Source organism: Danio rerio, chromosome 16 (genome assembly GCF_052040795.2).
Source record: "Danio rerio strain M-AB ecotype USA chromosome 16, GRCz13ab, whole genome shotgun sequence".
Taxonomy (NCBI): Eukaryota; Metazoa; Chordata; class Actinopteri; order Cypriniformes; family Danionidae; genus Danio; species Danio rerio.
Genome location: NC_141036.1, coordinates 26,702,142 through 26,724,395, shown reverse-complemented (window position 1 = coordinate 26,724,395; position 22,254 = coordinate 26,702,142). Strand labels below are relative to the sequence as shown.

Below are 22,254 nucleotides of genomic sequence, written 5' to 3'. Positions count from 1 at the left end.
AAATGTGTTATACATACACTACCTGACAAAAGTCTTGTTGACTATCCAAGTTTTAGGAACAACAAATAATATCTTGACTTCTAGTTGATCATTTGTTATTAGAAGTGGCTTATATAAAAGGCAAAGGCCTCTAGATTATGCTTATTTTACCAAAATAAAATATAATCATGCCTTGATTATTAATTATTTAATTAGGACAGTAAGGTCTGACTTTGCTTAGACAAATGTTCTGTCCTGGAGCACCTTGTTCTCGAGTCCTGAAGCACCTTGACCTTCTTTGCTTTCTGGTACTTTGATGTGCCCTCTCCTGTGGTTTGTAATGGGCAGCACAAATGTCTTGACACCTCAGGCTGTTGATGTTGCCATCCACTACTCTCGCACACCCCATACTGAACATAACCCCAAACCATGATTTTTCCTGCTCCAAACTTGACTGATTTATATCTGAATCTTGGGTCCATGCGGGTTCTAATAGGTCTTCTGCAGTGTTTGTGAGTTTCGTATGAAGTTCAACAAATGATTTATCGAAATAATACCTTCTGACACTTTTCTAAATGATCAACTAGAAGTCAAATTATTATTTGTTGCTCCTACAACTGGGATCAATGATAAGTCTTTTGTCAGGTAGAGTAGATATTACTTTTTTTTAAGTGCACTATACTGTATATTGTATAACTGCAGCTGAATTAGGCCTAACTCTTTCTGATATTGATTGTAATTTAATGATGTGGCATTTGATAAAGCTGCTTTGGAAAGATGCATATTGTGAAATAAGCGATTTGCATATAAGCTTAAATTGGAATTTGATTACAAACTAGTTGAAACTTAGTTGACTCATTAAAATAAGTTTAAGTGACAAGAACAGTTGCTGTCATGACTTTTTATTATATTATTTGTTTTTCTTTTTCTTTTCCTTTGAACACAAAGGAATATTGTTGCAAACTGCTGTGTGTTACTCATATTTTCCTACTGTAAATGTCAATAGCTACTGGTTTTCAATCTTCTTTTGTCTTCAACAGACAAAATAAAATCCCAAAGGTTTTGCGAGACGAAACCATGAGTCAACTTTGATTTCGGGTGACCTATCCCTTTAAAATCCTTCAGGGTCCTTTGTGATTCATGTTGTTTTTAAAGTACAGATCATAAATCCTGGCATTTACCATGTTTTCTGAAGGTAGTGGAGTGTCTGAGTCAGATCTGATGAAGGGTCAGATGAAGATGTGTTTACTGACAACAGCATTACTGAAAGGCGACGTGAGCACCTTCACACTGAGAAACCCTTTTTGTACAATCATAAAAAGAGAGGAAGATGTAATAATACATACATCCGATCCTCATATCCTATCCACAGCCTTAAGGAACACTTGTCTCCACATCCGACGTTGAGTGATGGATTTTAAGCAGCTATGAGAGTGTGTGTGTGTGTGTGATTATCTCAGTTTGCGATTGTGTCATGGATTTCATGTGTGGTCCACAGCAGGATGTGTTTCTCAATCTCCCTTATTTATATATGCGAGTTTGTGTGTGTGTCTGTATACTGACGCCCCATTTTCATCTCAACTTTTGTGTTTACAGATTTTTCTGGCTCTGTTCATTAATTATAGCGCTGTGTCCCTGACACTCTCCACCTCCCCCTCGTGCTATCTCTCATCTCTGTAGTTTCTGGCTCCTGCAGGTTAAGACGTGTTGTGTCTGTGATGCAGATAAGGGTGATTCTTCAGTTCGCACTGTAGATTTGGATCTGTACTGACGCTCATCCAGGCTCTGCTTCGCTCTGTTGTTAAACTTTTACGGTGCTTTTACTCTGTGACTCGGTGGTCGCTCTCTCTCTATATCTTTCTTTTTTCAATTTTCAAAAACTCAATCATTTTGTCTTTTTTTAGAAGTACTGTTTGTTTTTATGTTGTCGTGTTTTCTCTGTTGGAAAGTCATGGAATGTTAAAGGGATGGTTCACCCAAACATGAAAATTACTTCATCCATACTACATAATCCTTCATGTTGTTTTAAACCTTTGAGTTTCGCCTGTTGAACACAAAAATATATATTTTGAAGAATGATGGTTGATGGTACCCATTGACGTCCATAGTAGAAAATTACTACGAAGGTCAATGAGTACCAGCAACCATCATTTTTATTCCAAAATGTCTTCTTTTGTGAAGAAAGAAGAAAGAAACTCTAATAAGACTGGAATAAGTTAAGGGAGAATAAATGATTACAGTTTTTTTTTTTTTTTTCGAGTTAACTGTCTCTTTAAGTAAAGTTTTGTTTTATTTAAAATCTTCAATTCATAATGAAGCATTGTAAAATTTAAGAGGCTGAAATAACATCTTTTTTATAGAATTAATAATATTTACAGGTTGTAATATAATATTTTAACTAAACCAGAAGCTTGCCTAGGCTCAACTCAGTTGTTAAACTTTTAAAATCTATTTTATATCCTCTAGAAGAATAGTCTCAAACTCCTGAAGGGTTGCAGCTCTGCATAGTTTAGGAAAATTGTGCAGAGCTGCGGCCCTCCAGGAATCGAGTTTGAGACCTATTACTGTAAAATGTATGTCTTGTACTGCTGTTTTTGGAGGTATTTTGAAAGTAATTTTGTAGAATAGGTTTAAACCCTGTTCTTGAGACTATTGCAGTTGTACTGATCAAATATTGAATGTAAATATAAAATAAATAAGCATACAAGTGGAGGGCTATGACAGTTTTCTCACCATTTATTCAAGCGGTTCCAAACGGATGAATGTCCTTTTTCTCTTGAACACAAAACAAGATATTCTGAAGAATGTTGGGGAAAAAAGCAGCTATAGACATCCATAGTAGAAACACAAAATACTATGGAGATTATTAGCTGTTTTTTTGTTGTTGTTTTTTTACATTTTTAAACTTATCTTCTTTGTGTTCAACAGAAAAAAGAAACACATGGGTTTAGAATAAGTGGAGTAAATCATGGTCAAATTTTGATTTCTGAATAAAGTATCACTTTAAGATTGGTTACTAAGTGATGTGGAGTCACAGCATTCATGGGTATCTGGTCAACAGTTTCTTAGTATTCATTAACTGTTTCAAAGTTAAGAGTTCATTGCTCTCAGATTCTATAGATCACTCATTAATTTGTCCCATGATAATACACATTGTGATTCCCATGTTACTAAACTGAATTCGTTTTATGAGACAATTTTTCTTTTATTGCACATATTATTAAATGTTTATCATTGCTTAGCCCCCATTGCATTTGTATAAGATTATGATTTACACTTGTAAAAATATCTATTTTTATATTTATTTGAAAAAGAACATCTTGTCACTATAGTTTTACTACTTTATGTATATGATTTAAATATTTAATGTATTATTATATAAACATACAGTATATGTGAGATATATATATATATATATATATATATATATATATATATATATATATATATATATATATATATATATATATATATATATATATATATATAAACGGAAATAGCCACAATTAAAAACATGGGTAACCCTTTCATTTGATAGTCCATTAGTGTTTGAAGGTCTGTTGAAATTTTTCATTCTGAATAATTAAATTTGTTATCACTTTATTTTGATGGTGTCTTTAATGCATTTTGTTGAATTTAAGTTACATTGCATCTTCATGCCAGCTAATTCTCATTAGATTATAAGTAGACTGTTAGGTTGGAGTTGGGGTTAGGGTTAGTGTAAGTGGACGTACTTGTAAAGTTTCTTAAAGTCAGTTAAATGTTAAAGGAGCAGTATCAACAGATATTAAGCAAAAAGTCTACTAATACTCAATTGAAAAGTAATTGGCATGTAGTTGCAATGCAACTTTTAGTCAACAAAATGTGCAATAGGGACCAATAAAATAAAGTGTTCCCTTTATGTAACCTGTTAATAGTGCTCAACATAAACGAGTAAACGAGTTTCTTTCGTTTTGGCTTTGTTATTGACTAAACTAATGTATATGCACAAATATATTATTATAAAGCATCTTATAGAAATTATTCATTTAAAAGAGATCTGTGAAGGGTGTACTCATTAATGTCATTTACATAAAGAAAGACCATAATCTTATGCTATTTTTAATGAAGTTTTTTTTTTAATCTGATCTTTGATTTATAACCTCCAGCAGTGTCAGAATGAAACTAATGCAAGCCAATCAATAAGGGCAGGCCTGTTCATGACCTGACCCCAACCGCCCTATAAAGAGACACACCCTCCCCCATCCATCTCCATCCCGTTAGTGACCGTCCCGCAAAGACAATTACCCCCTGCATGTAACCTCGTTGACATTCCATTGTTGTCCTCTCCGCCCTTCAGATATAAGGCATTTCCCAGCGGATAAAAGCAGGAAGCGTTTATTTCTTTCTGATGTCTTAGGAGTTTATAGATAGAGCCGACCTCTTTTGAGCAGGGATGGAAAGGGCAAGTGGAAGTGTTGGTTAAATGTGTGTGTGTTAACAGACCGATACACGCCAGGTGTCTCATAATTAGACAGATTAGTGTTGAATGTCCCACACAGGGGAAATGCTTTGGTGGGCAACTCAAAAGTCTTCATTCAGCTCTCTGTTTATCTGTGTCTCAATGCTACCATCCTATCTGTTAACATCACTTTGCAAGCAATTCAATCATCTATTCATTTGTGATCCTGGACAAAACCAGTCATAAAGGTACATTTTTTTAAAATTTGTATTTATACATCATCTAAAAACTGATAAAATATACAGTTGAAGATTTTTAGCCCCCCTTTGAATTATTTTTTTTCTTTTTTAAATATTTCCCAAATAATGTTTAACAGAGGAAGGAAATTTTTACAGTAGGTCTGATAATATTTTTTTTTTTCTTTTGGAGAAAGTCTTGTTTGTTTTATTTTGGCTACAATGAAAGCAGTTTTATTATTTTTTAAAAAACATTTTAAGGTCAAAATTATTACCCCCTTTATATTTTTTTAATAGTCTACAGAACAAACCATCATTATACAATAACTTGCCTAAATATCCTAAACTGTTAACCTAATTAACCTAGTTAAGCCTTTACATGTCACTTCATAAACTGTATAGAAGTGTCTTAAAAATATGTAGTCAAATATAATTTACTGTCATCATGGCAAAGATATAATAAATCAGTTATTAGAGATTAGTTAATAAAACTATTATGTTTAGAAATGTGTTGAAAAAAAATTCTCTCTCTGTTAAAAAGAAATTGGGGAGAAAAAAACAGGTGGGCTAATAATTCAGGGGGGTAATAATTCTGATTTAATCTGTATCGATTTTAATTAATGTATGGTAATATATGGTTAAGGTGTGGGAGTATAGAACAATGTTTAGTTGAGAAGCAATTATTTGAAAATCTGGAATCTGAGAGTTTAAAAAATTTAAATACTAAAAAAAATCCTTTATATTTGTGCAAATTAGGTTGCATAAACACTGCGAATAAATAATAAAAGATTGGGTTTTGATATATCTATAGTATATAACTATATCTATTGAAATTTACAAAATACCTTATGGAATATATGTAACTTGATCTTTTATACCCATGGAGCTAAAACCTTTCACACATTTAACATTTAATGGGGTAAAGTTTGTAATAGGTACCATTTTGTTATGTTTTAAAAGAAGTTTATTTGATCTAATGTAAAATTTAAAATGTAAAATTGTGAAATAGCATTACAATTTTCATAAACTCTTTTTATATTGATCTTGATTTAAAGTTTAACGTATTTCTGTCATTAAAAGCTGAATTTTCAGCATCGTTATTCCAGTCAGGTCACATGATCCCTCAGGAATCTTTATGTGGTGATTAATATATATATTTATTAATTATTATATTTATTAATATATATATTTTTTTTGTTTATTTATTTATTTATTTTTTTATATATATATATTAGTTTCGTCAGTGAACATAAGGGTGAAGACTATTCATTGGCTATTGCTTTGGCTAAACAAACAGAAACTTGAGAGATGTGCTAGTAATGTGGCTTAATACTAAAAATACTAAAAATGACTCTGATCTGGTCATCTAATAAATGAACAATGATTTATTGTTGACATAAAAGATGACAATAAAATGTAGTTAAAGAGATATAAACCGGGGGTTTCCGAACTCAGTCCTGGAGGGCCAGTGTCCAGCAGAATTTAGCTCCAACCCTAATCAAACACACCTGACCTAGCTAATCAAGAGATGCGTCCCAAATCGTATACCTATGTACTATTCTATGCCATTTTATAGTTTAAATAGTGTGTTCACACTGAAAACTCTAAAAACAATAAGAGCACTTTAAATACCCGGATGATGCATTTATTCAATCGGTAAAATGAAATGTGTAATGACGGACACTTTACGCACTCAACGACCGCAACTTTGCTCACATTGTGGAAGGGACAAAGCTTTCTGGTGCTCAAGTTGGATTACTATATTTATTTTGGATTGTGAAAGCAGAATTCTCCTACGAGAGATATTATAGCACCTCCCTGTGGTAAATGCGGTTCTACTCATGGCAGGTATTATTTGGTACTTTGGTCATTTATTTCCCTAATATGGCCAATGGCCACCATCAAACATCATCAGGGAAAAATTTAGAATTTCTGCTTAGTAAAAAAACATTAGTGTTCCATTTGGGATGACATTACATCCATATACTATGCTGTTGAGTGTGTGGTGCATAAGTGCATAGTGTGCTATTTGGGACGCAGATAAGGTCTTACTAGATTTACTAGAAACTTCCTGGCAGGTGCATTGAAGCAAGTTGGAGCTAAACTCAGCAAGTCAACGGCCCTCCAGAACCAAGTTTGGACACCCCTGATATAAACTAACACAAATTTTTGGTTAAGCTGCTGCATTGTTCATTCATTAAACCAATAGATCAGAGCATGGATTGAGTCATGTTACTGATGCAGCAGACCTGTCAAGATTCAATGTCAAGCCATTTTTGTTGACAGAATTAACTCTGCTTTTTATTAGAAAATATTCTAATTTCTTATCTCAAACATTTGGTCAACAGTGCATGTATGTAGTGTGTGATGCAGTACTGACGCAGGAGGAAGTATGTACAGCAATGTACAGGAACAGTGTACAGTAACGTGATTGCATGCTTTTATGTGACATGTGAGTATGTTATCTCATTTATCTGCATTACTGAAGAGATGAAGTAAGATGTTAAATGAAAGGCTTTTCCGGCACTCAACATGTACGCAAACATCAAGCAGTTTTAGTGTTGTCATTCATCAGAACACATCAGGAGTGAATCAACAATTTCTCTTGCTCACTAAAAGCATTTTGCAATCAGTTCGCATCAATTATTCTGCAGGTTCTCCATTTCCTTTTTCTTGTTTGTTCCTGGTATTTGAAGTCCTTGTATTACACGAGCATTAAAAAGTTCAGTATTCATAATTAATGTCACCATATGCAAGTAGAACATTTCACACATGGTATCATTAACTGAGAGATGCTTTTGTCCGCAAATTAGAGAGAATTAACTAATAATGAGTATTGTACTGGTTGTACTGTGGTTCAGTGGTTAGCACTGTCACCTCACAGCAAAAAGGTTGCTGTTTGAGTCCTGGCTGGACCAGGCCTTTCTGTATATACATTGAGTCATTTATTCATTCATTCATTTTCTTTTCAGCTTAGTCCCTATATTAATCTGGGGTTGCCACAGTGGAATGAACCGCCAACTCATCCAGCACACGTTCTACGCAGGGGATGTCCTTCCAGCTGCAACCCATTTCTGGGAAACATCCATACACACTCATTCACACTCATAAACTACAAACAATTTAGCTTGCCCAATTCACCTGTACTGCATGTCTTTGGACTGTGGGGGAAACCGGAGAAGCCAGAGGAAATCTACACGAATGTAGGGAGAACATGCAAACTTCACACAGAAACGCCAACTGACCCAGCCGAGGCTCGAACCAGCGCGCTTCTTGCTGTGAGGCAACAGCGCTACCCACTGCATCACTGCATCGCCCATTTAGCAGAAGCTTTTTTCCAAAGTGATTCACAATTGGGGAGGCACTGAGTAGTACAGCATTGCTAGAGTAAGCGGGGGGATTCATTTTCTGTAGAGAGAGAGTTTCTACAGGTGGTTTGTCAAGCCCATTCACCAGTGTAAGGCACACTTTATGAATGCACATTGCATTTTTAGAGATATGGAGTGGTTGTAAGAAAGTGTCTTATGCAAATGTACAAAACTAGTGCAAGTGTTGGTTAAAGTGTCAGCAAGATGAACGATTGTTTTTTCTACAAGTGGTTTGTCTAATCCACTCACCAGTGTGAGGCACACACAGAATTGCATAATGTTTTGAGATCATCATGTGGTGGGGTGGGGGAGAGAAGAGGGGATCCTGGCTTTGTATATACTGTAGGGGTTCAGGTGATTGCAGAAGCAATGGATTTGTACTTGTTTGAATGATAGTGAATTAGCAGTCCGTGTGTTTGCACATTTTCCCCATGTTCATGATGGTTTCCTCTGGATGTTCCTGTTTCACCCACAGTCCAAAATTGATTAAACCTAATCTGTAGTGTGTGAATGAAAGAGTGTGTGGGTGTTTCCCAACACTGAGGATTGTACTCTTTATACTGGATTGAAGGATGAAGGATGTTCACTGTGTAAAACAATTGCCGGAGTAATTGGTGGTTCATTCCACTGTGGCAGCACCTGGTAAAGCAGGAAATAAGTCAATGGAGAGTGATGGAGATAATAATTGACTGCCATTGTATGAATGATATGTAATCATGTAGTCCATACAAAGTAGTTGCCATATCATTATAATCTTTTTTTAAAATGTGATCTAGTTACAAATTCTTAATTTTCATATTTAGATCACCAAATCTTGACCACATGACATGTAAACACATAACTACCCAGCACTGTATAATACATACACAGACAACCATTTTAGTGGTCTCACTCGTCAGTCTTTTTCTTCTCCCATAATCATTTTTAAAACTCATGTCGGTTTGCATAGCTATTTCGTAAGTTGTCTTTTAATATAGACCTACAGTACATCATTATGATACAACTGTCAGACAGTCATCATTGCTGTCCAGATACCCTCCAGACAAACCCTTGTTTCCACTAAAGACCATTCACATGCTCTGCCGCTAATATTTAGCATAATTAAGTTCGCAACAAAGTGGATTTCCTACCGCCACCAATGAAGGTCTGCTAGTGCCTGTCTGTGTGTGTGTGTCTGTGTGTTTTAGCGTCCTCTATGCTAGGTGACCCTCTGTTTTAATCAATCAAAGTGGCTCACGAGACCTTGACAGCTTGGCACAGCAAGGATGGAAAGAAAGACAGAAGGTACAGTAAAATATGAGGAACGATGAGAATCTGTGGGGTAATTGCACAGGAGAGAAGGGGAATCATTAAAGGCAGAGTGCGCTACGCTACGCTAACGGGGATAAGATGGATTAGCCGACCATGAGCTACATCGATCCCTCTGTCAGACTCTGTGACTTTGTTTACCCGCTCTCTGCCCTGAGTTACAGACACAAACCCCGAGCGTCTGGAGGACTGTGACTCGTTACCCTCCACTTACTCATGGCCGTTCAAGCATTATGAAGCTAATCCGTCCTAATAGGGAGAGGAGAGAGAGTGAAACGGAGGTAAAGGAGAGCCAGTGAAATGGAGGGATGAAATGGAAGAGTGGTTTCATACTAGAGGCTTAGCGCTGTGTTTTTGCTTCGAGACACTGATAACCTGTACAGACAGTCCCGGCTGATGATGGCATGTCATGTTTTGTCCCGTCAGTCTAAGCCCAGCCATAATCATACATAAATCCTCTCCAAACAGTGCAATATACTGATAAAAATGGCTTGAGAAAGAGCAACGACAAGGACAGTTGGAATTTCTTTTTCATACCGCGGTGATACCATAGTGTTCTTTAAATGGCTTGGTAAGTGTTACTAGTGGTAACTGGTAACTTATGTAGTTTTTATTAATAGTGAGAATAATTTTATAGAACTTTGTATAATTTTTGTTTTACAATTTTTTTTAATTTTCTGTCCCATTCTGAATTGTTATAGTATTAGTGTTGCTTTGTCGTTTTAGTTGTTTAAAAATAAAATTATATATATATTATGTGTGCACACAACAGTTCGATCTGGTTCTTGAATCTGATTGGCTGATAGCCGTGTAATATTCTGCAAATAACAGCACTAGTACAGCCCCTTCACCCTTGTGCATTACTCCAACCACATACAGCAACAAGCAGAGGACAGTACCGTTTGACAAATAGTCCTGCTCTTGGACAACATAATGTACTTTTTAGGCTTTTTAGTTGAGAATGTAGATGCTTAGATTGCAACTATGTAGTTTCACGAGTTCACACTTGCATTCGTTTAAGTATAAAGCGTATTTGGCGTGCTGTCCGGGGGGAGGGCTCTGAGCTCGAGGAGACACCCCAACTCGAGTTATTCCCCTTATAAGGAAACAAAGAGGAGTTGGGATTCGAGCGAAGTATCTAGCCCGGCCCCGGAGCGCTCCCCCCATGAATGCAATGCAAGAGGTGAGGTGACGGGGTGGTGGAGGGATGCTGAAGTCGTGAGATGCTGCAGGTAAGACAGCTTTGGTATATATAGGCGTTGCTCAGAAACTGATTTGATGATGGGATAATTGTCAATGACGTATTCGATACTGAAACTTCTGCGCATGCTCCTCCCGAAATTTGTTTACAAACATCACTTCACGAGTTCACACTTGCATTCGTTTAAGTATAAACAGTATTTGGCGTGCTGTCCGGGGGGAGGGCTCTGAGCTCGAGGAGACACCCCAACTCGAGTTATTCCCCTTATAAGGAAACAAAGAGGAGTTGGGATTCGAGCGAAGTATCTAGCCCGGCCCCAGAGCGCTCCCCAAAAAACGCTATTTGTTACAGGACAGCAGCCAGACAATGTGCAAGCCCCCCAAAATTTGCTGATCTTAAAAATTTGGAGGGGTGCTGTTGAGTTATAGGGTAAGTGATTTGGGGAGGAAGCAGTTGCTGTGTTGATAGTGGTGCATGATGAATGTCTCTAGCAAGAGTGTCTGCTCCCACAGGAGACGGGCGTCTTCCGTGGGAGTGGTCACTGCATTAGCAATGTTGTGTGTTAAAGTATGCATCCCCGTAATAACTGTCACTGTGCTGACAGTGGTGTATGATGAGGTATGAGTCTCTCATAGGAGTGGTCACTGTGCTTGCAGTGGTGCATAAGGTGTACGTCTCCCGTAGGAGCAGTCACTGCGCTTGCAGTGGTGCATAATTATAAAGTGTACGTCTCCCGTAGGAGCGGTCACTGCACTTGCAGTGGTGCATAATTATAAGGTGTACGTCTCCCGTAGGAGCAGTCACTGCACTTGCAGTGGTGCATAGTTATGAGGTGTACGTCTCCCGTAGGAGCGGTCACTGCGCTTGCAGTGGTGCATAATTATAAGGTGTACGTCTCCCGTAGGAGCAGACACTGCACTTGCAGTGGTGTATAGTTATGAGGTGTACATCTCCCGTAGGAGCGGTCACTGCGCTTGCAGTGGTGCATAATTATAAGGTGTACGTCTCCCGTAGGAGCAGACACTGCACTTGCAGTGGTGTATAGTTATGAGGTGTACGTCTCCCGTAGGAGCGGTCACTGCGCTTGCAGTGGTGCATAATTATAAGGTGTACGTCTCCCGTAGGAGCGGTCACTGTACTAACAGTGGTGCATAATAGTAAGGTGTGTGTCTCCTGTATGAGGTATGAGTGGTTACTGCCCTAGAGGCAGTGTGTAATAAGGTGTATGTCTCCCGTAGGAGCAGTCACTGCGCTTGCAGTGGTGCATAATTATAAGGTGTACGTCTCCCGTAGGAGCAGACACTGCACTTGCAGTGGTGTATAGTTATGAGGTGTACGTCTCCCGTAGGAGCGGTCACTGCGCTTGCAGTGGTGCATAATTATAAGGTGTACGTCTCCCGTAGGAGCGGTCACTGTACTAACAGTGGTGCATAATAGTAAGGTGTGTGTCTCCTGTATGAGGTATGAGTGGTTACTGCCCTAGAGGCAGTGTGTAATAAGGTGTATGTCTCCCGTAGGAGCAGTCACTGCGCTTGCAGTGGTGCATAATTATAAGATGTGCGTCTCCCGTAGGAGCAGTCACTGCATTTGCAGTGGTGCATAATTATGAGGTGTACGTCTCCCGTAGGAGCGGTCACTGTACTAACAGTGGTGCATGATAATAAGGTGTGTGTCTCCTGTATGGGGTATGAGTGGTCACTGCCCTAGAGGCAGTGTGTAATAAGGTGTACATCTCCCGTAGGAGCAGTCACTGCGCTTGCAGTGGTGCATAATTATAAGGTGTACGTCTCCCGTAGGAGCAGTCACTGCACTTGCAGTGGTGCATAGTTATGAGGTGTACGTCTCCCGTAGGAGCGGTCACTGCGCTTGCAGTGGTGCATAATTATAAGGTGTACGTCTCCCGTAGGAGCGGTTACTGTACTAACAGTGGTGCATAATAGTAAGGTGTGTGTCTCCTGAATGAGGTATGAGTGGTCACTGCCCTAGAGGCAGTTTGTAATAAGGTGTACGTCTCCCGTAGGAGCAGTCACTGCGCTTGCAGTGGTGCATAATTATAAGATGTGCGTCTCCCGTAAGAGCGGTCACTGCACTTGCAGTGGTGCATAATTATGAGGTGTACGTCTCCCGTAGGAGCGGTCACTGTACTAACAGTGGTGCATGATAATAAGGTGTGTGTCTCCTGTATGGGGTATGAGTGGTCGCTGCCCTAGCGGCAGTGTGTAATAAGGTGTACATCTCCCATAGGAGCAGTCACTGCGCTTGCAGTGGTGCATAATTATAAGGTGTGCGTCTCCCGTAGGAGCAGTCACTGCACTTGCACGTCTCCCATAGGAGCAGTCACTGCACTTGCGGTGATGCATAATTATAAGGTGTACGTCTCCCATAGGAGCGGTCACTGCATTAGCGGTGGTGCATAATAAGATATGCGTCTCCCGTAGGAGTGGTCACTGCACTAGCAGTAGTGTGTAATCAAGTGTGTGTCTCCCGTAGGAGCGGTCACTGCACTTGCAGTGGTGCATAATAAAGTGTACGTCTCCAGTAGGAGCGGTTACTACACTTGTAGTGGTGCATAATAATAAGGTGGGCTTCCCCGGTGGGAGCGGTCGCTGGACTAGCAGTGATGCTTGATGAGGTGTACGTCTCTAGTGGGAGCTGTCACTGCACTTGCGGTGGCACATGATAAATAAGGTGTGCGTCTCCAGTGAGAGCGGTCACTGCGTTAGCAGTGGTGCATAATAATGATGTGTACGTCTACCATAGGAGCAGTCACTGCGCTTGCAGTGGAGCATAATAAGGCGTGTGTCTAGAGTGGAAGCAGCCACTGTGCTTGCAGTAGTACGTAATAGGGTGTGCATCCCCAATGAGAGCGGTCGCTGTGCAGCAGCAACCTTATAATAGAACTCCTTAAAGGGGTTAATGACCAGGGTTAGGAAAGGTTTAGAGGTTGAAATGGTAAAAAAGGGGGCAACTATAGCGCATTTCCACTGACTTTTAGGTTTAATTTCTGTGGAAAACTTAATTGATAGGATTAAAGGAACTTAAGGTAGTGCAAGGAGCATTGAGCAGTACCTGAAGTTTTGAATGGAGTTCCATGGTTTATACTGAGTGCAATTGCGACTTGAAATCGCAGTGAAAATAGATGGGGTAAGCTAGTAATGGGATTCTGGATGATTTCTGAGCTGAAGTTGCTTATCAGCTTGGTGTTATTATTACTCCAGAATTACTTATCAAATTTATTTAATTAAGCAATTTATTTTATAGACGCGTGTTGTCTATGTAAACGTTAATAACGTACTTAAGTTTATACATGTTAAGTACCTAGACGATGAATCTAAGGAATATAGTCTATACGTGGCCCAGGATCACAGGTGGGAGGAAAAGAGAAGAGGGGCTGCCGGCGTTAGTGACGTCAGCGGAGGCAGCCTCATGCTGGCACTTACGTCGGGGCCTGACAGAAAATCAGGGACTAGAGCCGTTTGCGGAGGCATGCTCACGCTACTGATGAACCTAGAATCACAGGTGGGAGGAAAAGAGAAGAGGGGCTGCCGGCGTAAGTGACGTCAGCGGAGGCAGCCTCACGCTGGCACTTACGTCGGGGTCTGACAGAAAATTAGGGACTAGAGCCATTTGCGGAGGCATGCTCACGCTACTGATGACCCTAGAATCACAGGTGGGAGGGAAAGAGAAGAGGGATTACCGGCGTAAGTGACGTCAGCGGAGGCAGCCTCACGCTGGCACTTACGTCGGGGCCCGACAGAAGGTTGGGGATTAGAGCTGTTTGCGGAGGCGTGCTCACGCTACTGATGACCCTAGAATCACAGGTGGAAGGAAAAGAGAAGAGGGGCTGCCGGCGTAAGTGACGTCAGCGGAGGCGGCCTCACGCTGGCACTTACGTCGGGGTCTGACAGAAATTTAGGGACTAGAGCCATTCGCGGAGGCGTGCTCACGCTACTGATGACACTAGAATCACAGGTGGGAGGGAAAGAGAAGAGGGACTGCCGGCGTAAGTGACGTCAGCGGAGGCAGCCTCACGCTGGCACTTACGTTGGGGCCCGACAGAAAGTTGGGGATTAGAGCCGTTTGCGGAGGAGTGCTCACGCTACTGATGACCCTAGAATCACAGGTGGAAGGAAAAGAGAAGAGGGGCTGCCAGCGTAAGTGACGTCAGCGGAGGCGGCCTCGCGCTGGCACTTACGTCGGGGCCTGACAGAAAGTTGGGGACTAGGGCCGTTTGCGGAGGCATGCTCGCGCTACTGATGACCCTAGGATCACGGGTGGAAGGAAAGAGAAGAGAGGAGAGCTACCAGCGCTAGTGACATCAGCGGAGGCGGCCTCACGCTGGAACTTGCGTCGGGGCCTGAAGAAAGTTGGGGGCTAGAGCCGATTGCGGAGGCGTGCTCGCGCTACTGATGGCCCTAGGATCACAGGTGGAAGGAAAAGAGAAGAGAGAAGGGGCTGCCGGCGTTGGTGACATCAGCGGAGGCAGCCTCACGCTGGAACTTGCATCAGGGCCTGAACAAACCTGCTTAATCTGCAAGCGGCATGAAGGAAGACTCCGCTTGTTAAGTGGTGACCTATTGGTGACGCAAGTAATACTGTTTCCGGGTCCAAGCCGCCACTCATTTGAGTTGAGAAATTTCTTCGTTTATGATCACTTTAAATTCTCATCACACAATAAAGTTAATTTTATACAATAAAGTTAATTTTATACAAAATCAGTGTACACAAGCATTGCTTGCTGCATAACAATTACCAAAAAACAATAAGCAATTTATAAAAATTAATCACTTTCTGCCCGTCAGATATAAGGTGTGGACGTATGTATAGGGTATATGCTGAACTACTGCTTTTCCCATGCTGATACACTTCCAGTGACCTGTTATTGTGAACTTTTTCCGTTTTGTACAGTTCCTTATACAGCATCGATGTTGTAATATCATTAAAATACATTCAGTTAAATTAACTTTAGCATTTATTTGGTTGCTCAAGCGTAAAATTAGACAGAAGCTGTTTACTCGCACGCGGTCGTCAGAATCGGCAGGCTAACGCATAAGCTCCATTAAACATACTGGGGTCAAATAAATGCTCATATTATAAAGATATGGCGATATCACTCAGCTAGTGGAGATCGCTCATTTTTAAAGAAAACAGACCTTAAACGCACTGGCTTTGCATTGGCATTCAATTCGCCCGAAGTGCTTAGCCCAGGTTACTGGGAAATTAAAGAGTCCTATTAGCATGCTTTGGCATATACCCCGTAGTGATGATGATTTCGAAAGTAATAAATTGCTTTGTAAACATTATAATTAACATTTCATGAGTCTCCCCATGCAGTAAGTTAAGAAATTATTTGTTTATGATCAATTTTAAACATATTACACGATAAGTTACTTTTATACAGATTCATGTTGTACACAACCATTTTTGGGCTTGCTGCATAACAAATACCAAACATTTTTAACAATTTATAAAATTAATCACTTGCATCATGTATGAGGCATAGACATATATATTGTGATCATGATTTTCGAAAGTAATAAATCGCTTTGTAAACGTTATAATTACCATTTCATGGGTCTCCCCATGTAGTTAAATAGAGCGCTTGGACCCGGAAGCCGCTTCGCGTGACGTCACACTCACGAGCGGACTGGCTTGTTTTTCCTAAATTTGGGGCGCCGAGAGCAGTGATTGCGGGCGCTACTAAGTGGAAATGTTCCGTGCGTGGGGGGTGGATGAGCCCGTAGCGGAGACGTGCTCACGCTGTCATGGCGAATTGGCCGATGGTGGCGCTTCGCCTGTAGAGCGGTGGCCTGGCACTCGCTTGATCTGGGCCGGTGGTTTCCAACTGGGGAGCGGCTCAGGTTTGTTGCCGGTGTCTGAAAGAGCGGCGGCGTGGCGGGCCTAAGTTAAGACCGCGGACTCTGGTGATATGCTCTGCCGAGTGTTGATGCGCTGGACGTCGGCTTGGAGTTTGCAAGAGGAGCCGTGTCATCCTTATGGAAATTTGCTGTTTGGACGAGGCTACCGCGATTGGATGTGCCAATGCTGAAGTCGTGAGATGCTGCAGGTAAGACAGCTTTGGTATATATAGGCGTTGCTCAGAAACTGATTTGATGATGGGATAATTGTCAATGACGTATTCGATACTGAAACTTCTGCGCATGCTCCTCCCGAAATTTGTTTACAAACATCACTTATTCATAAGGATAGTGCCTGTTTTTAAATAGTTATCATTTTGGAGCCATCGGCCGCCATCAGCCTGTCTGAGCAAACCAAAGAACGTGACAGTTGACAGAGGCCGCATATTAAGTGCTTAGGGGAGAAAAACAGTATTTTCTAAGCGTAAATTTCAAGCTAGAGCTGAACAAATCATTTTAAATCAGTTAAGTGACAATCTGAGTGGATCTCTCTCTTTTGTATTTTGTAGTGCTGTATTTATATCACAGAAACTGATAGTGCTTGCTTTGCTTTGGCTTTTTCTGGGTTAATTATTGTAAATTCCTGATTGCAACAGAGAAATACTGGGAAATCTCTTTAGACTGGTGGCATTTCATGTTGTTCAGCCTTATAATCTTAAAATGTGACCAAAAGTTACTTGTTTGGTCATCACTTCTTTAGACCATATGCAGGAGGATCATTCAAATGCTAGCTCTTAAGTGACATTGGTGAATTATTAACGGTTTCTGCTGTTCTGATGTATAGCTGCAGATGTGAATGAATGGCAGAAGAAAGTAGTTTGATTTTCTTTTTTATACAAACGATTATGCCGTCGAACTGTTGTATAAACACAATATCTGGCAGGGGGCAGTAAGGCACTCGCCCTGCGACCTCGAACCAATGCACACCTCTCACCAGTGCCGATTTACAGCCACATCACACTGCTACTCGTGTGATTTTGCTCATATATATAAAATATTTTATTGTTTAATTTTTTTGATTACCGAGTAACTATTGTATTTTTTGTTGATACATTTGAAATTCTCTCTTTTGATTATAATATTTTAGTCAGTTTCTGATCTTTTTAGAGTGGAAATGTTTTTATTTTAGTTTTAGTTTAAGATACTTTTAAAATGATAAATGTTAATTATCAAACCAATAACCTGCAATTTATCTAATTTTATTTACACTAAGCTATGCTAAATGCACGAATGTATCATTATTTGTTCAGCATTGTCTTTTAGACCATAAATCATGCATCAAAACAGTATGCGTTGATGCTCTTTGTATACATATTACAATATGAATCAGAAGATTGGCATCAAATATTGAGCATTTCAGATCTAATTCTAATATTATGACTCCTACATGGCCTCCAAAATATTCTGCATTCCCACAGAAGTTCCTTAGTGTTCCCATCAGATACTCTCAACGCACCACAGTATGGCCACAGTACTTTTTTGCAAAGGGGAAAAAAAAAATCCTCAGATCTCCAACAGAAGAGTGAGTGAAATGTTGGAGAGGAAAGATGAAAGCTTTGTGTGTGTGTGTGTGTGTGTGTGTGTGTGTGTGTGTGTGTGTGTGTGTGTGTGTCTCCTCTTCTGTGTGTATGTGTGAATCTGACCTTTAGCCCTCAGTCTGCTGTTAGCACTGTCAACACTGTAAACAAACTCACTTTATACCGGAGACAGGGAAAAAATAAGAGAGAAGCAGAAGCAGCAGGAAGAAAAGAAATCTGGAGGGAGAGACGTGAGGTGGAGAAAAAGTGGAGAGAGAGAGATTGAAGCGGAGAGGAGGCAGGCAGGTGCAGGACTGACTCTAATAGCATTGTGCTGGAAACAGCGGGACGCAAGCTAACCCTGACCTGTGCCTCTCCTCCCCTCGCTCTGTCCTTCACCCTATCATCACGCTTTATCAGCATCTGTCCTCCCTTCTTCAACTCCCGCTCCCACTGTAAAAGCTCATCAATTCAGGTTACTCCAAATATTTGTGAAAACTCCCTGCCTCAAATATTTCATGTTCATACAGATTCATTTTTTATTTTTATTTTTTAGGTTTAAGTTAGTAAAACTTTATTTTATTTTGTACTACAGGGAATCCATTTGTGATGATTGGACTGGCCAGGCTGATCTCACAAGGAAAATTTAAAATTATAAATGTTAGTTATTAAATCAATAATCTGCAATTTATCTAATTTCATTTACACTATGCTATGCTAAATGCATGAATTTATAATTAATTGTTCATCATTGTCCTTTAGACCTGAAATCAGGCATCAAAACATAATTTGCTTTGATGCTATTTTGTATACATATTACAATATGTATCAGAGGATTGTCATGAAATATTGAGAATTTCAGATCCAATTCTAATATTATGACTCCGACATGGCCTCCAAAATATTCTGCATTCCCACAGAAGTCCCTTAGTGTTCCCATCTGATACTCTCACTGTACCACATTATAGGCACAGTAATTTTTTGCAAAGGAAATAAAAAAAATGGAATATTGCCGAAAAGTGGCTAAATTGTACAAATGTCATATGATTTAATTTTTAAGGAGACATGCCCTTAAACCACAGCCCTTTATCCTACCCCTCTGGAGAATGGGCAAATCATACTAAAATACATGTATAAGTCATAAAATACAAATTAGCTGCTAAATATTGTATATTAAAAAAATATGAATTGCAAAGGTATTTCTTATTAACATTCAGCCTACTCATCAAAATAATGATCAGTTTATTGAAATCGCTTGACCCAGGTTACTGACAAATTAAAAGTCCTACCACATACTTCCTCATATACCATATTAAAATATTGAAAAGTAGGGCTGGATGATGTTGTTACCACAGATCAAATTGACAACCATAATAGATCAATTTATTGTTATCCCTGTAAATGCCTCACCAAGAAAAAAAATATATGGATTGCATATCTTAACTCTTAATGTCGCTAGTTAACACACTCAATGCTTTTTTTTTTACACATTCCATAATTTCTAAAATATCAACCTTTACCAAATGGTTAATATGTCAAGTTATGGTAAAAGTACCATAATTAATACAGATACTATGAAAATCAGAAAAAAATGTTGTGTACAACCAATTTGTTTTAAAAAAATGATCAAAATAAAACCTTTTTGAATACTAAATAATATTTATTAAAAAAAAAAAATCAGATTCTCATTTAACATGTCTTTTTTTTTTTTTTTTTTTTTACAATAAAACCAATCAGTTGTAGTAGTCTGTGGTGAAATAATCATACTCAATCAAAAGTTCCATTACTTGCCCAAAAATGTAGAAATATCTTGGTAATATTGTCCAAAATATGAGTAAAAAGTAGCTCTTTTAAAAGTACTCATGAGTAGTGAGTAGTAAGTATTACACTGTGAAATGCTAATGCATTTACATGCAATTGCTGCAGGGATGTACACTGTAACATTCTGTTGTGCATTTAGTGATCTTCCTATATTCGTTCATTCTTTCGAACCTTCCTTCCTTACATTGTTTGTTTGTTTTGTCCTTTTTTCATTCATTGATCCTTCTTTTGTTTCCCCCTTCATTCATTCGCTCATTCATTTGTTCATATTTTTGTTCCTTTATTAGGTCCTTTGTTCGTTCATTCGTTTGTTCTTTCATTCCTTCTTTGAATCCTTTCCTCATTTATTTTGTCCTTTTTTTCGTTCATTACCTTCATCCTTCGTTCTTTTGTTCATTCTTTTTTTTCATTTCTTGTTTGGTCCTTAGATGTAATGAAGCTCTTCCTTCCATTCTTCATTCGTTCCATTTACTGATTGTTTAAGGCTGTTTGGTGATTTCAGTCTTCGTACAGTCGACATCCTTCATTTTCTCATCAGTGACATGCGGTCTATAAAAAGTCTCTGCATGTAAAGATTTTCTTGGATATGCTTCCAAAAGGTTTGCTGCATTTATAAAGTGCCCATATCTTAAGGTTGTTCAGTATGATGCGATTTACCTTCTAGGTGTGATTTGATTGGACAAGAATCACAGGACTGATTTTTCTACTTTAGACAATCACCATATACAAGAAAGTAGTGATTGCAGGTTGAAGGAAAATAGAGGAGTAAAAGTACCGATACAGGACTAAAAAATGTACTTCAGGGAAAGTAAAAATACACATTTTCAAAACAACTTAGCAAATTACAATTCCCGAGAAAAACCAGTAGACTAGAAAAACTACAGTTATTAAAGTATTTGTAATTTGTTACTTTACACCACTGGTAGTAGTGCAACAGTATTGTGTTTGTTTGATTTTTTGTAAACCAACAATACTGTGTAGTGTAAACCATTATTTTAAACAGTCAAAATATGGTCCACCATTTGGTAGAGCAGGCAGTTAAAAGGGTATCATTAAAATATCATTTTGAGTTCACATAACTTATTTTTATTAAGTCCAATGATCTTTTTAAAAATTTTGAGTGAAATTCCTATTTTACTGTTTAGAGTTACAGTGTACGTCTCTCTCTCTCTTAGGCTGTGCTTTACTCCGTCAAAGCTGAGATTTGCACGGCTCAGTGCGTCTCACTATCTTTCCTCCACACACAGGCTGCGGTCAGTGTGGCGGCGGGGTGTCCCGTAAGTGGACCTCATGAGACCGGCCGGGTGTTTGCTTCCCCCTGTTTTCACGGGACCAGTTCGACAAGACTCCTCTTATTGTATTTCACCATGGAGACGTGCAGTGTTATGATAACAGTCTGCTTTAATCCTGCAGGATTAACAGCATATCATTTGATTAAATTTTCGCTCATGGGTGAAACTGGTAATATACGCATTGCAGATGTAATTATGCATAGTCATTCCACGTTTATCGCAGAGCCCACAACAGATGCACATTTTCTTATATCCTACCCTCATTTCCTTCCTTTTTCCAACCTGGAAATGGGAAAGGAATAGTACAGCAGCTTAACTATGTGCGGGGTTGACAGGAAGGCAGACCCGGGGATGTACAGTCAAACATCAGCCGCCTCAGGGACTGGAGTCACTTGCCCTCCTCCCTCTGCTCCTCCACACTCACTCCTCTGCCAAACTGAAGCTCATTAGACCAACAGGGATTCTTGACTAAATAGAATGGGGCTCCTGCCAGACTGGGTGAAATATGAGAGAAAAAGGGCACAAGTGTGCTGAAGAAAAGAAAATATTTAATTAAACTTATTATCACACTTCAGCTTTTTTGTTGTTGCTCTCTTAATAAAATAAAATAAAATAAAAATACAATAAAATAAAAAGAAATTAAATTAAATTCTATATACATGTATATTACATTAAAAACTTTTAAACGTATCATCACACTTCAGCTTTTTTGTGGCTGTCAATAAAACTAAATAGAATAGAATAAATTTTCATTTGTTTTTTTTAATTAAATTAAATATTTTTATATACAAGCAAATTAATAAATTACATTAAAGAAATATTAAAGAAATTTAATAAAATACAATAAAATAAAATTGAACTTTTCATCACACTTCAGCTTTTTGTATCTGTTTTAACAATAAAATAAAATAACTTAAATTAAATTTTAAAAAATTATAAAATTTTATATACAAGTAAATTAATAAATTACATTACAGTAAAAACCTTTGAACTAGTCATCACACTTTAGCTTTCCTTGTAGCAGTCTTAACAATAAAATAAAATAAAACAAAATAAAATAGAACAGAATAGAATAATTAATTTTAAGAATTTAATTAAATAAAACTTAACTTAATTAATAAAATAAAATTTTATATACAAGTAAATTAATAAATTACATTAAATAAATATTAA

General features: G+C 38.7%; 1 protein-coding gene and 1 long non-coding RNA gene across 10 annotated transcripts in view; both read left to right on the top strand.

The window, feature by feature from the left end:
• Positions 1 to 22,254, top strand: part of bcam (basal cell adhesion molecule (Lutheran blood group)) — a 115,396-nt gene that overhangs the window by 32,695 nt on the left and 60,447 nt on the right. The window lies entirely within an intron of this gene.
• Positions 4,103 to 7,618, top strand: LOC147833345 (uncharacterized). The gene is made up of 3 exons (XR_015511394.1): positions 4,103 to 5,218; positions 5,911 to 6,326; positions 6,611 to 7,618. It is a non-coding gene; the product is annotated as an uncharacterized LOC147833345 (long non-coding RNA).